General features: G+C 43.5%; 1 long non-coding RNA gene across 1 annotated transcript; it reads left to right on the top strand.

Moving 5' to 3' along the window:
• Positions 1 to 6,693: 6,693 nt before the first annotated feature.
• LOC147973857 (uncharacterized) lies at positions 6,694 to 7,587 on the top strand. The gene is made up of 2 exons (XR_015603696.1): positions 6,694 to 6,797; positions 7,419 to 7,587. It is a non-coding gene; the product is annotated as an uncharacterized LOC147973857 (long non-coding RNA).
• The last annotated feature ends 4,803 nt before the right edge of the window (positions 7,588 to 12,390 follow it).

Genomic DNA, 12,390 nt, shown 5'->3' with positions numbered 1-12,390 from the left:
TTTGGCTTGAAAGCGATTGATCTCCATACGTGATAGCTCGTTTCTGAGAACACTTTTTTTAAATAATTGCCGTATTACAAGTTTGTTATTTTTCCTGGGAACTTGGCCATATATAATGACACAATGCGAAGGTTTCCCAATTTTTTGATTTTTTTGAACTTTTTATGCCTGTTTCAAAATGCGGTCAAAACGGCGGGAATGACCGTTCCTAGCTAGTGGTTGAATCTTGAATTTTTTTTGGTGTTTCTCTGATTAAATAGATACTTATGTACCTAGAAATGATTTTTGGAAAAAATAAAGAGCAAACTACGAGGTAGCTATAGTTCAAATTTGACCCGCTTCCTACTAAATCGGCAGGAATTTGTCTTTTTCACGAGAGGTGCATCAAAACTTTTGACACCCAAACATTTGGTCAATTGTGCATTAAATATGTCCTAATATTTTATAAAATTGATTTGGTGCAATTTTGCAACAATTATTTGGGAGGTCCTTCACAAAAAAACCTCCTTTTGGGCACTAGAAAAATGGAAAATGGTTTTTTCGTCCAAAGAAAATGGAAACTTCCTTAGGAAAAATTGTTTGCCATTCCAATATGCACCCTTGTGCACAATATGAGATCATTTGAACAAACTATGCCATGAATGTGGCCATAAGATTGATCATTTGGCTTGAAAGCGATTGATCTCCATACGTGATAGCTCGTTTCTGAGAACACTTTTTTAAAATAATTGCCGTATTACAAGTTTGTTATTTTTCCTGGGAACTTAGCCACATATAATGACACAATGCGAAGGTTTCCCAATTTTTTGATTTTTTTTGAATTTTTTATGCCCGTTTCAAAATGCGGTCAAAACGGCGGGAACGACCGTTCCTAGCTAGAGGTTGAATCTTGGAATTTTTTTGGTGTTTCTCTGATTAAATAGATACTTATGTACCTAGAAATGATTTTTGGAAAAAAAATAAAGAGCAAACTACGAGGTAGATATAGTTCAAATTTGACCCGCTTCCTGCTGAATCGGCAGGAATTTGTCTTTTTCACGAGAGGTGGATCAAAACTTTTGACACCCAAACATTTGGTCAATTGTGCATTAAATATGTCCTAATATTTTATAAAATTGATTTGGTGCAATTTTGCAACAATTATTTGGGAGGTCCTTCACAAAAAAACCTCCTTTTGGGCACTCGAAAAATGGAAAATGGTTTTTTCGTCCAAAGAAAAAGGAAAGTTCCTTAGGAAAAATTGTTTTCCATTCCAATATGCACCCTTGTGCACAATATGAGATCATTTGAACAAACTATGCCATGAATGTGGCCATAAGATTGATCATTTGGCTTGAAAGTGATTGATCTCCATACGTGATAGCTCGTTTCTGAGAACACTTTTTTAAAATAATTGCCGTATTACAAGTTTGTTATTTTTCCTGGGAACTTAGCCACATATAATGACACAATGCGAAGGTTTCCCAATTTTTTGATTTTTTTGAATTTTTTATGCCCGTTTCAAAATGCGGTCAAAACGGCGGGAATGACCGTTCCTAGCTAGAGGTTGAATCTTGGAATTTTTTTGGTGTTTCTCTGATTAAATAGATACTTATGTACCTAGAAATGATTTTTGGAAAAAAAAATAAATAGCAAACTAGGAGGCAGCTGCAGTTCAAATTTGACCCGCTTCCACCTGAATCGGCGGGAATTTGTCTTTTTAACGAGAGGTGGATCAAAGCTTCTGACACTCAACCATTTGGTCAATTGTGCATTAAATATGTCCTAGTATTTTATAAAATTGATTAGGTGCAATTTTGCAACAAATATATGGTAGGTCCTTCACAAAAAAACTCATTTTGGGCACTCAGAAAAATGGAAAATGAATTTTTCGTGCAAAGAAAATGAAAACTTCCTTAGGCAACATTGTTTGTAATTCCAAGATGCACCCTTGTGCACAATATGAGAACATTTGAACAAACTATGCTGAATCGGCAGGATTTTGTCTTTTTCACGAGAGGTGGATCAAAACTTTTGACACCCAAACATTTGGTCAATTGTGCATTAAATATGTCCTAATATTTTATAAAATTGATTTGGTGCAATTTTGCAACAATTATTTGGGAGGTCCTTCAGAAAAAAACCTCCTTTTTGGCACTAGAAAAATGGAAAATGGTTTTTTCGTCCAAAGAAAATGGAAACTTCGTTAGGAAAAATTGTTTGCCATTCCAATATGCACCCTTGTGCACAATATGAGATCATTTGAACAAACTATGCCATGAATGTGGCCATAAGATTGATCATTTGGCTTGAAAGCGATTGATCTCCATACGTGATAGCTCGTTTCTGAGAACACTTTTTTTAAATAATTGCCGTATTACAAGTTTGTTATTTTTCCTGGGAACTTAGCCACATATAATGACACAATGCGAAGGTTTCCCAATTTTTTGATTTTTTTTGAATTTTTTATGCCCGTTTCAAAATGCGGTCAAAACGGCGGGAATGACCGTTCCTAGCTAGAGGTTGAATCTTGGAATTTTTTTGGTGTTTCTCTGATTAAATAGATACTTATGTACCTAGAAATGATTTTTGGAAAAAAATAAATAGCAAACTATGAGGCAGCTGCAGTTCAAATTTGACCCGCTTCCACCTGAATCGGCGGGAATTTGTCTTTTTAACGAGAGGTGGATCAAAGCTTCTGACACTCAACCATTTGGTCAATTGTGCATTAAATATGTCCTAGTATTTTATAAAATTGATTAGGTGCAATTTTGCAACAAATATATGGTAGGTCCTTCACAAAAAAACTCATTTTGGGCACTCAAAAAATGCAAAATGAATTTTTCGTCCAAAAAAATGTATTTTTTTAGGCAACATTGTTTGCCTTTACAAGATGCACCTTTGTGCAAAGTATGATATAATTTGAACAAATTATGCCATTCCAAAATGCACCCTTGTGCAAAAAATATAATAGAAACACATAGAAAAACACAATTACGTATGCTTTGTTCTCATTGGTTGAAATGTTTGTGCCATGGATTGATGACATGGCATCCATCCATCCATCCATCCACCCATCCCATTTATCTAAAGAAAAAAAGAGAGAGAAAGAAAAAGAACCCTATCCCCCCCACCCCCGGGCAGCCCAACCACCCAAACCCTATCGCCTCCCACTCCATCGCCGCCGCCCTCTTCTCGCCAGATCCATCGCCGCCGCCCCCTTCTCCCCCCTCATCGCGCACGCTCAAGCCGCTCACCGCCACCACGCTCCTCCACCTCCAGGCGACGCCGAGCCCATGTTCTCGCTCCCCAAGATCGCGCCGGAGCCAGCGGTCCTCTTGCACCTACAGCTCGGCTCTCCTCCTCCCCTTCCAGATCGCGCCGCCACCATCACCCTGCCTTCCAGATCCGACGCCATCCCCACCCACCACCGCCACGCCACCCACCGTCGACCTCATCTCCTCCATCCCCCTCCCCTCACCTTCCCCATATCCACTAGTCCAGGCAGGGCCATGGCGTTCCCCCTCCTCCTCTCTGCTAGGGTTTGGATTTCCACCTAACCCTCCCCTGATCTGGCAGCCACCGGCGACCTCCCTGCCCGTCTCCGGTCTTCCCCACCGGTGCTGTCCCCACCCTCGATGCCCTCGCCCCGGGCGGTGCAACACCCTCTTCCCCTCCCCCACTCTTTTCCCTTGGCGCGCCGCAGCCCAAACCCTACCCACAACCGCCGCCGTGCTCCATCACCAGCGACCTTGCCGCCGCCGCCCCTATCCCCTCGCCCTATCTCCATACCCGCGACACCGAGCCGGGCGGGAGGAGCCACCGCCCCGCAGCACGCTCGCACCGGTACGTACAGGCGGTGCCCCCGCCGGATCTGAACAAGAACACCGAGTGGTTCATGTACCTGGCGTTCCTAGATCTATCCGCCCCACCCTCTGCTCACCCTATCTCCCTCGGTGTTGGGGCATCCAGATCGAGCAGGTCAGGTGCTGGCGCTCCACGATCTCCATGCGATGTGCCGGCGAGGCGATGGTGATGCTTGTGGTGGACGCCTCCGCCGTCTTCCACCGACACACAGCTGCGCCCTCCGACGCCGCTCTTCCACGCGACGAGAGGCCTGGGTGTCGCTCGGCTAGGACAGAACCCCGCGCTCGATGATGCCATGGACATGGAGGTCTTCAAGGTACCCTCTTCCTCTCCTTCTCTGTCCCTTACCTCCAATACTTTCCACTGAGCTCATGACAATGCCATGTCTCACTTGGGCCCTCTGATGCTTTCTCGCTATGGTCTCTCGATGAACACAATTGCTTACTCCTAAAATCCCTAATTCCTAGGGTTTACTCTTGTTGTTCTACATACTTTCATGTACCACTATCATACTCCAGGCTTGCTTAGAATTGCAATTCCACGCTTAGAATCATGACACCATCGAGTCACAGGGACATCTCAACTTCTGAACGAAAAAAAACATTATTGTTTGCTGCATTGCATATACCATTACAGTTCTTGATTGAGTTTTGGACTTGCGTAATTCCATCATCAGGGGAAGCTGATACCCACACAGCCAGCTCGTGCTCACTGTGTTTGACCGCCAGCTCGTGCTCACTGTATTTGACCGCCAGCTTGTGCTCTACTGCGACGAGTACCGATGCCCACACAGGTATGACCTGCGGGCCCCCCATGACCTTGCACCGGTGCTATGTGCGTGAGCGCGCGCGCTTGCTGCAATGTCGGGTGCGGTGGTGTGCTGCAAACTTGCGATGGGGGCGGCCAGGTGGTGCGTGGCCGTGTGTGTGGCGATATATGGAGCTCCGGAGATTCCTATTGGATTGCCGAGACTTGGTCTTGGTTCTGCCGTTGGCGTGTTGTCTTTGCTCTAATCTGGTTAAAACGGTGTGATTAGACTAGTAGCTCAACTCTTTATCTGGAAAAAGAATACTATCAAGTCCTTAGCTAGCTAGCTAACTAGTACAAGCTGCAACCCAATAGGAACAGTAGCTTTCATGCACACATCTAGCTAGCTAATTATTAATTACACTACTAGTATTCAGAAACAACTTCACTTTGAAACTCTGAATCACTTCTCCCTGACAGACACTTCACCAAAATGTATCCTGTTCCAAACTCTTATTTGTATCATTATTTACCGAATGTTATTTTATTATTTTTGTTGAACTAATCTTGTCTGAATCATCCCTCTTCTGTAGGTCTTTATGAAGCTTGGGAATTGAGGGACGGTGGATCTGACTACTTGGGAAAGGGTGTTTCCAAGGTTCCATTTGAGTGAATTTTATATTAGCATGAATAACAAATTCCCGGGCTACAATCTTAAAGTAATTTTTTTACCTAGTTAGTGTTTGGAAGCAGCTGGAGTGAATGTGAGAAAAGTTGAACAGCTTACACATTTTCCTAAAATGGTATAGGTTAATTTGTTTTTTAGCTACTACAGCATTTTTTGAAATGATTTTTATTCTAAGCATTTTTTGTCATACTCAATAAGCTAGTTCCTGAATTAAATTTGATAACGAAATGTTTCTGTAGCAAGCTATAGTTAATTAGTTGGCAAGTGTGATGTCCATTCACGCCTCCTCTGTTTTTTGCAGGTCTGGCAGCACCGCCATGTCGACGACGAAGGTGGTGACCGCGGCAGCGAGCGGCGCGAGTTGGTGGCTGCGGGACTCGATGGCACGGCTCATATATGCGCGAGCTGGGCATTACTTTGAGTCCATATATGTGCTTGTCACTCCATAGGTTATAGTGATTCCCTCTGTTTCCTTATATGTTCTTGTAGTTTGGTTGCTTTCCTGTTCATGCATGTTTGTACAGCTATATATAGTTATGCTGTGAATCTGTCATGCATGTATTGAAATGCAGGAAATGTTTAATACATGTTCACTCTCAGTTGGGATATTGAATTGTACATAGTTATGTGATTCATGTCTGCTTCTTATCTTATTAAGTGATTATCTTTATGTCCTTGCTACCAGTAGGATGGTTAATAGCTTGTTTTGTAGTTCTCTACTTTATGCAAATAGCTTCTTATAAGGCAATATAATTGGTTGTTTTGTGCTGCTGGCCTAATTAAAAATGATCAGTATGTATACTTGTTTGAGATAGACATTTCATGCATGTTTATGAGGTACGAATTCTACAGATGTCACAAAATATTGGTGGCAAAGTGTCTTCTTATCTTTATATTTACTTAGCTAAAATCTTAGAGTAACAATAACTGTACTTGACAAGTAAACATTAGCATCTTAAATGATCATCTTAAATGATTAGCTTAAATGATGTAGGAGTAGTAGAAACTTCATGGTTGATCCTGATTGCTGAACATGGGAGATGCATCTTCTTTTGCATATCAATTACATAGTAGTACTATATAATGCTTGCCGATGTGGTACATTCAATACTGGCAGCACTGGCCATTAATTACACTGGCCATTTTACGCCAGGCTTTAGATTCTGCCAGCCAGATCCGTTGACCCGCGGTTTGATTCGTGGCGTGCGAGATTTGTTCCTGGGCTGACGTGGTTTGTTTGCCGGTGTGATTTTCGCAGGCCTTGGACAAGATCAGTATGGTGCCGATGGAGGCCCTCGCCGCCGGCGCCGATGTGTCCATGATTGGGCAGTTTGGTGTTGGCTTCTACTCCGCCTACCTTGTTGCCGAGAGAGTCATCCTCACCATGAAGCACAACAATGACGGGCAGTACATGTGGGAGTCCCAGGCCGGTAGCTCCTTCACCGTCACTCGTGATACGTTTGGGGAGCAGCTCGGCAGGGGTACCAAGATGGTCCTCTACCTCAAGGACGACTAGGTATGCAGTCCAATCCTCCTATACTGTGATGGCTTACTCTTCATGTCTTGATGTGGTTCTCTTCTTAGTGTAGCTGTATTAGACTCACTATGAGATGTCCACTCTTGTTTTGTTAAAAAACATGAACTGTTAAGTCATCTATTCATGGCCGTTGCTTTTGTTCAGTATATATGTGTGCTTTCTGATTTGTATGCGTAGGTGGTTATAGGTTGCTGTGATGAATATAAATATTAACAAGTGCTCATGCATGCCGGTATACTAGAGCTAGTTGTATGTGCTCATTACCTTCCTGTTATCACTTTGTCAGCATCAATCCAATCGAACCCAGCCCAATGAATCTAACCTGCTCATTTAGTTCTCGCCGTCGGTGGAAGCCAACAACTAACCGATCTTAGCTACTGCCGGCTGTTTGGCATCCTATGTATTTTTTGCTGCTAGTCTCAGAAATAATGCACAAATGGCATCAAAACTGCTTCATGCTATCTCTCGGGCAAAGTAGATGCTAGTTTGGTTACTATCTGTACATCATCAGGTCTACTTGATGCAAGTCTCTATTTTTTGTTTGTTCTATTTTTTGTTTGTCTCTCTTTGACATATTGCTTTTTCTTTTTGAATGTGCAGGTTATTTGCATCTTGATTAGGAGATGATGGTGATCATCTTTTGTTGCAGGGAACCTGTTAGATAAAGTTTATGTGATTTGAACCTGCAAGATACAGTTCTGTATAATGTTGTGTGAGATAAAAGTTATGTACTTGTGAACATAGGAGATAAGTTATTGATATGTGTTGGTATGTCTAATGTTATGCGAGATAAAGTTGTGTGAGAAAGTTTTCTATACTTGTGTTATTATTGTGGGAAAGAAGTACTATTACTATACTGATTTGAGAATATTGTCTGTAAATAAAAGAGGGCTTGGCCCACTATTGGATTGTAAAAAGGCCCTGTCCAGAATTTATATTGCACTCAATACTTGGGCTCTAAAAAGGCCATGGCCCAAACTATGTTGGACTTGTTTCTAAAAAGAGCAATATAAATTTCAGATTCTAAAAGGGTTGAGGCCCCAAAAAAATGGATTATAAAAGACTGCATCTTAGAAAAAAAGTCCTAATTGTTGGGCCAGGCCTATTTAGCTAATCAAAGCACAGGGAAAAAATAAATTAAATGGGCTGAATTAATGGGCTCGGCCCATGTAAAACGCCGAATTGGACCGGGCTGAATCTTGTGCCACATCATCTTGCCACGCTGGATGCCTACGTGGCCTGGGGAGGTTGCTAGTGACCAAAACGCCACAGTAGACGTATTTTGGTCATAAACGTCTTCGACCATTCCAGAAGAAAGGTCGCTATAGTCAGTTTATGACGGCCAGCTTTTGACCTTATGTTTTTGGTCACAAAAAGGTCACAAATGGAAATTTGTGACCATTCAGTGACCAATAGTGGTGGTCACAAGTTGACATATTTCTTGTAGTGTCTATCGTAATTTTTGGATTGTCTGCAATAATCTCGGCGTAGGTTTCATTTTCTTGAATCGCCCTTTTCACCCTAGTTTTCCAAGCGCTCAATGCGTTGCTGAACTTCCCTAGGTCTTTGTTGTTGATTTTTTTCATGCCCTCATCATCCCATGGGGTCGACATCGTCTTTTCGACCGGGGAACTGGAATATTGCGTGCAAACTATTTAGAAGCAGCTTCTTCAAATGTTCATTCTTCCGTATTTTTGTGTCGTTGATGTTAGCGGTATCCCGTAGGATGCACCCTAGTTGGTTGCCGTAACACGCTGCCACTTCTCGCGGCTCTATTGGCTCGAACTCGCCAGGGTGCACCACCGTGACCACCATTCTTCTGGTGTCGAGCTCATTTGGGTGTCGTGTCCTCTTTTCCTTCTGTCCCTCACTGGCTTGGGAGGTCCCACCTTCCGTGATGCAGTTAGGAACATCATCAGCGCCAGTCTCAGTGCCGGTGTCGTTGGTGGCATCAATGTCGGCGCCGGCGAAGGAAGAAATAAATCAATCAAATTACGAGAAGCCTCATAAAGTGCTTCCTTAGGGGTTAAACTTCCATTAGTCCATATTTCTAGAAAAAGTATCTCGTGTTTTTCATTTCCATTCCCACAAGAAAAAATACTATAATTCACATTTCGAACAGGCATGGATACAGCACCGTCATCATCCGTCATGACAAGGCGGTCCGGACACCTAGCTTGCTGTCCCTCCTGATCCGCTAGAAAGTCGAGGTAGGCGTGTGCTTGACCTAATTGGGACTGAGAACCTCCGTCCTCATCGCTGTCGGTCATGTTTCCTAGGGTTCAATGTCGTAGTGGTTTAATATAAAGTGAATAATGAAGAAAAAGTGACCTTTGTTTTGCCGGAAATGTCGTTTCATTCCCGTCACGACAAATCTCAAGCACTCGATATGTCCAACTTTCTAGCACAAGTCATGCCGAAATTCACGGAAAATTTCGGCATGACCTTTGCTAGAAAGTGCACATATAGAGGGCCTGAAATTTGCCGGAATGGAAATGAATCAAAATTTCCAGCAAAACATAGGTCACTCGCAATTGGGAAACGAATCAACAACCAAAGTCCAGTAGAACTACAGCAGCTCAACAATATATGCTCACTATAGCAGCACAACAACCACATGCACATGTACTCTCATCTAGCATCTGCATGGACAGAGCTCTATATAGTGTGAGTTTTGGGATGCTCACTATCTGCCTGTCGAGGATGAGGGTGTGGTGTCGATGATCTTCGAGTGGCGTCGTCGAGCGGCACGTCCGTGATCTACCTGTGCGTCAAGCATTCACAAGATAAATTATTGTAGACAGACAAGATAAATTATTGTAGACACACAAGATCAATTGTGGGCCTACAATATGCCTAATAAAATGTTCATTTTCATTTTATTTACTCTATAAACAAACTAAACACTCATTTTCATTTACTCTAGCAACAAAATCCAAAACAAGCATATTAACAGCATTCTAACAATAGGCATTTTAACAGCAAGCATTTGAACAACATGCATTTTAACAGCAAGCATTTGAACACTCTAACAATAGGCATTTTAACAGCAATTAAACACTCTAACAACACACATTTGAACACTCTAACAACAGACATTTAACACTCTAACAACATGCATTTTAACAACATTCAACATTTGGACAGCAAGCATTTGAACAAAACATGCATATGAAAAGGGAGGAAAGAGGGGGTGCCACACCTCGGCTGGGGTTGGGATCAGGGTCGGGGTTGCCGGGGCAGAGGGGCCGGGTGCACCTAGGTCGGGGTCGCCAGGGCAGAGGGGCTGGGGTCCTTCTCCTCGTTGTCGATCTGCAGAGAGACCAAATTTGGTCAGAGAGAGAGAAAGAGAGAGAAGGGGCGGCACGAGGGGAGGGGTCGGGCCAGGGGTGCACCTAGGGCAGGGGGCAGCACGGGGGGAGGAAGCGTCAGGGTGGCCAGTGGCCTGCGTCGAGGTTGGGTGCGGCGCGCGTCGACGGCGGCGTGGGCAGGTGCGGGTGTCGGCGGTGGCGTGGGCGGGTGCGGGCGTCGGCGGTGGCGTGGGCGGGCGGGCGTCAGCGGCGTGGGCGGGTGCGGGCGTCGGTGGTGGCAAGAGAAAGGGGATTCGAGCGAGAGTGAGAGAGAGGAAAGAGATAGGATCTAGCGGACGGTGCTATAGGCAACTTAGCTATAGCGCGTGTTGGCAAAACGCGCTATAGCTAAGTTAGCTATAGCGCTGCCCAAGCCAAAACGTGCTACTGCTATTTATTTTTTTATTTTTTTTTATTTTTCTTAGCTATAACGCTGCCCAGGCCAAAACGCGCTACTGCTAATTTTTTCCTTTTTTTCTTTTTATTTCTCATATTCCACAAACTTTCTTCCTTTCTATTTTATTTATATTTATCTTTTTATACTTATTATTCTTTTTCTTTTTCTTTTTCATATTCCACAAACTTCCTTCCTTTTTCTTTTTTATTTTTCTTTCATTTCAGTTTCCACAACTTATTATTTCTTTAGAGCAATACCACTGTTACCCTCCGGATAATAATTAGTATAATATATATTACATGATTTGACCGCTAACACCGGTATACAAAAAAGACACACACAAACTTTGGGGATTAGTTTGTCAGCTTAGGCAACGATGACGCTTTAGACTGATCTTCTTCCCTCTTTTGTTCATTATCGAATAATTGAGCCCATGGTCGTGAATTTTCCTTCTCCAGGGATTACTATCTTTCGTAAGTAATGTAGTCTTCATTCTTATTTTGATATATGTTTCGTCCTCATCACCATCATCTTCCCTCATCGGATCACCGTACTTGTCATAGTCTTCCTCGTTGGCGACTCCATCCATTCCGGCAATGCTCCTTTTGCTTCTCCTCACGACAACACGGCTGGGATTTATCAGATCAGTTATGAAGAAACATTGTGTCACGTGTTTAGCGTGTACCCATGGCTCATTTTTGGCGATGGCATTGACGGTACCGCTATGATCGGAGTCGGGTATACACATGGTAGTGAAATGTCGGTTTTCTCTGTGTACATTTTTAGCCCATCTGACACGGAACATCGTCGCGCTATGCAATCCAGAGTAGTTAAGCTCCCATATTCTTCGACCCTTCCATAATATCTTTCAATTACATTCCCGGTCATGGCTTCCATCGTCACCCCTGAGTTTTGGTCATCACTGTTTATATCTTTCTCCTTCGTGTAGAACGTGTATCTGTTGATATCATATGCTTGATAAGTCGCGAGGTTGGTCGAGGGGCCATGTGCTAAGGCGTATATGAGTGTTCCGTTCGGACAACCCTCTTCCGGGGGATTAGCCAGAACTCGCTCTTTGAACCAACGCACGAAAGTGGAGTTGTGCTCTCTAATAACTTCAGCGTCCGTCCTGTGCACCCCACGGTCACGGTATTTCTTTGCGATGGTCTCTTTGTGCAGTGTCACGAAATCTTCTAGCACAAGTAGGTGTTGTAGCACTACTAAGTTAGCCCTGTCAATGTCGTTTTGTCGGCCCGAGCGTAACACATTCAAATCCCTATGACCGTTGGTGTGACCTTCGCCTTCGAGCCTTCCACAGTGCTTGTTGACGGGCAAACGAACAACACGGTCTTTGGTCAGATAACTCTCACAGAAAGAGATGCACTCTTTGGTCAGATATCCCTGGGCTATGCCTCCATCTGGACGGGACATGTTACGAACGAATCCTTTTATGACACCATTCATCCTCTCGAACGGCATCATGCTATGCAGGAATGTCGGCCCTAGGTCGATGATGTCATCCACGATGTGGACACATAGATGCACCATGACATCAAAGAACGTGGGCGGGAAGTACATCTCTAGCTCATTCAGTATGACAACGATATCTTCCTGTAGCCTATGGAGTTGCTTCACACTGATCGACTTTCAAGAGATAGCATCAAAAAAGGGGCATAGGTCAGTAAGCGACTCATGCACATGTGTGTCCATAATCCCTCTAAGTGCAACCGGGAGTAACTGCATCATCATCACATGACAGTCGTGAGATTTCATCCCCTGAACCTTTTTTCTTAGTGTCCAGATATCTTCTTATCTTCCCATAGTA

This window comes from Triticum urartu, chromosome 5A (genome assembly GCF_056163025.1).
Source record: "Triticum urartu cultivar PI428250 chromosome 5A, HENAU_Tu73, whole genome shotgun sequence".
Classification (NCBI taxonomy): Eukaryota; Viridiplantae; Streptophyta; class Magnoliopsida; order Poales; family Poaceae; genus Triticum; species Triticum urartu.
Note: the sequence above shows the minus strand (reverse complement) of the source record. Positions and strands in the feature narration are given on the sequence as shown.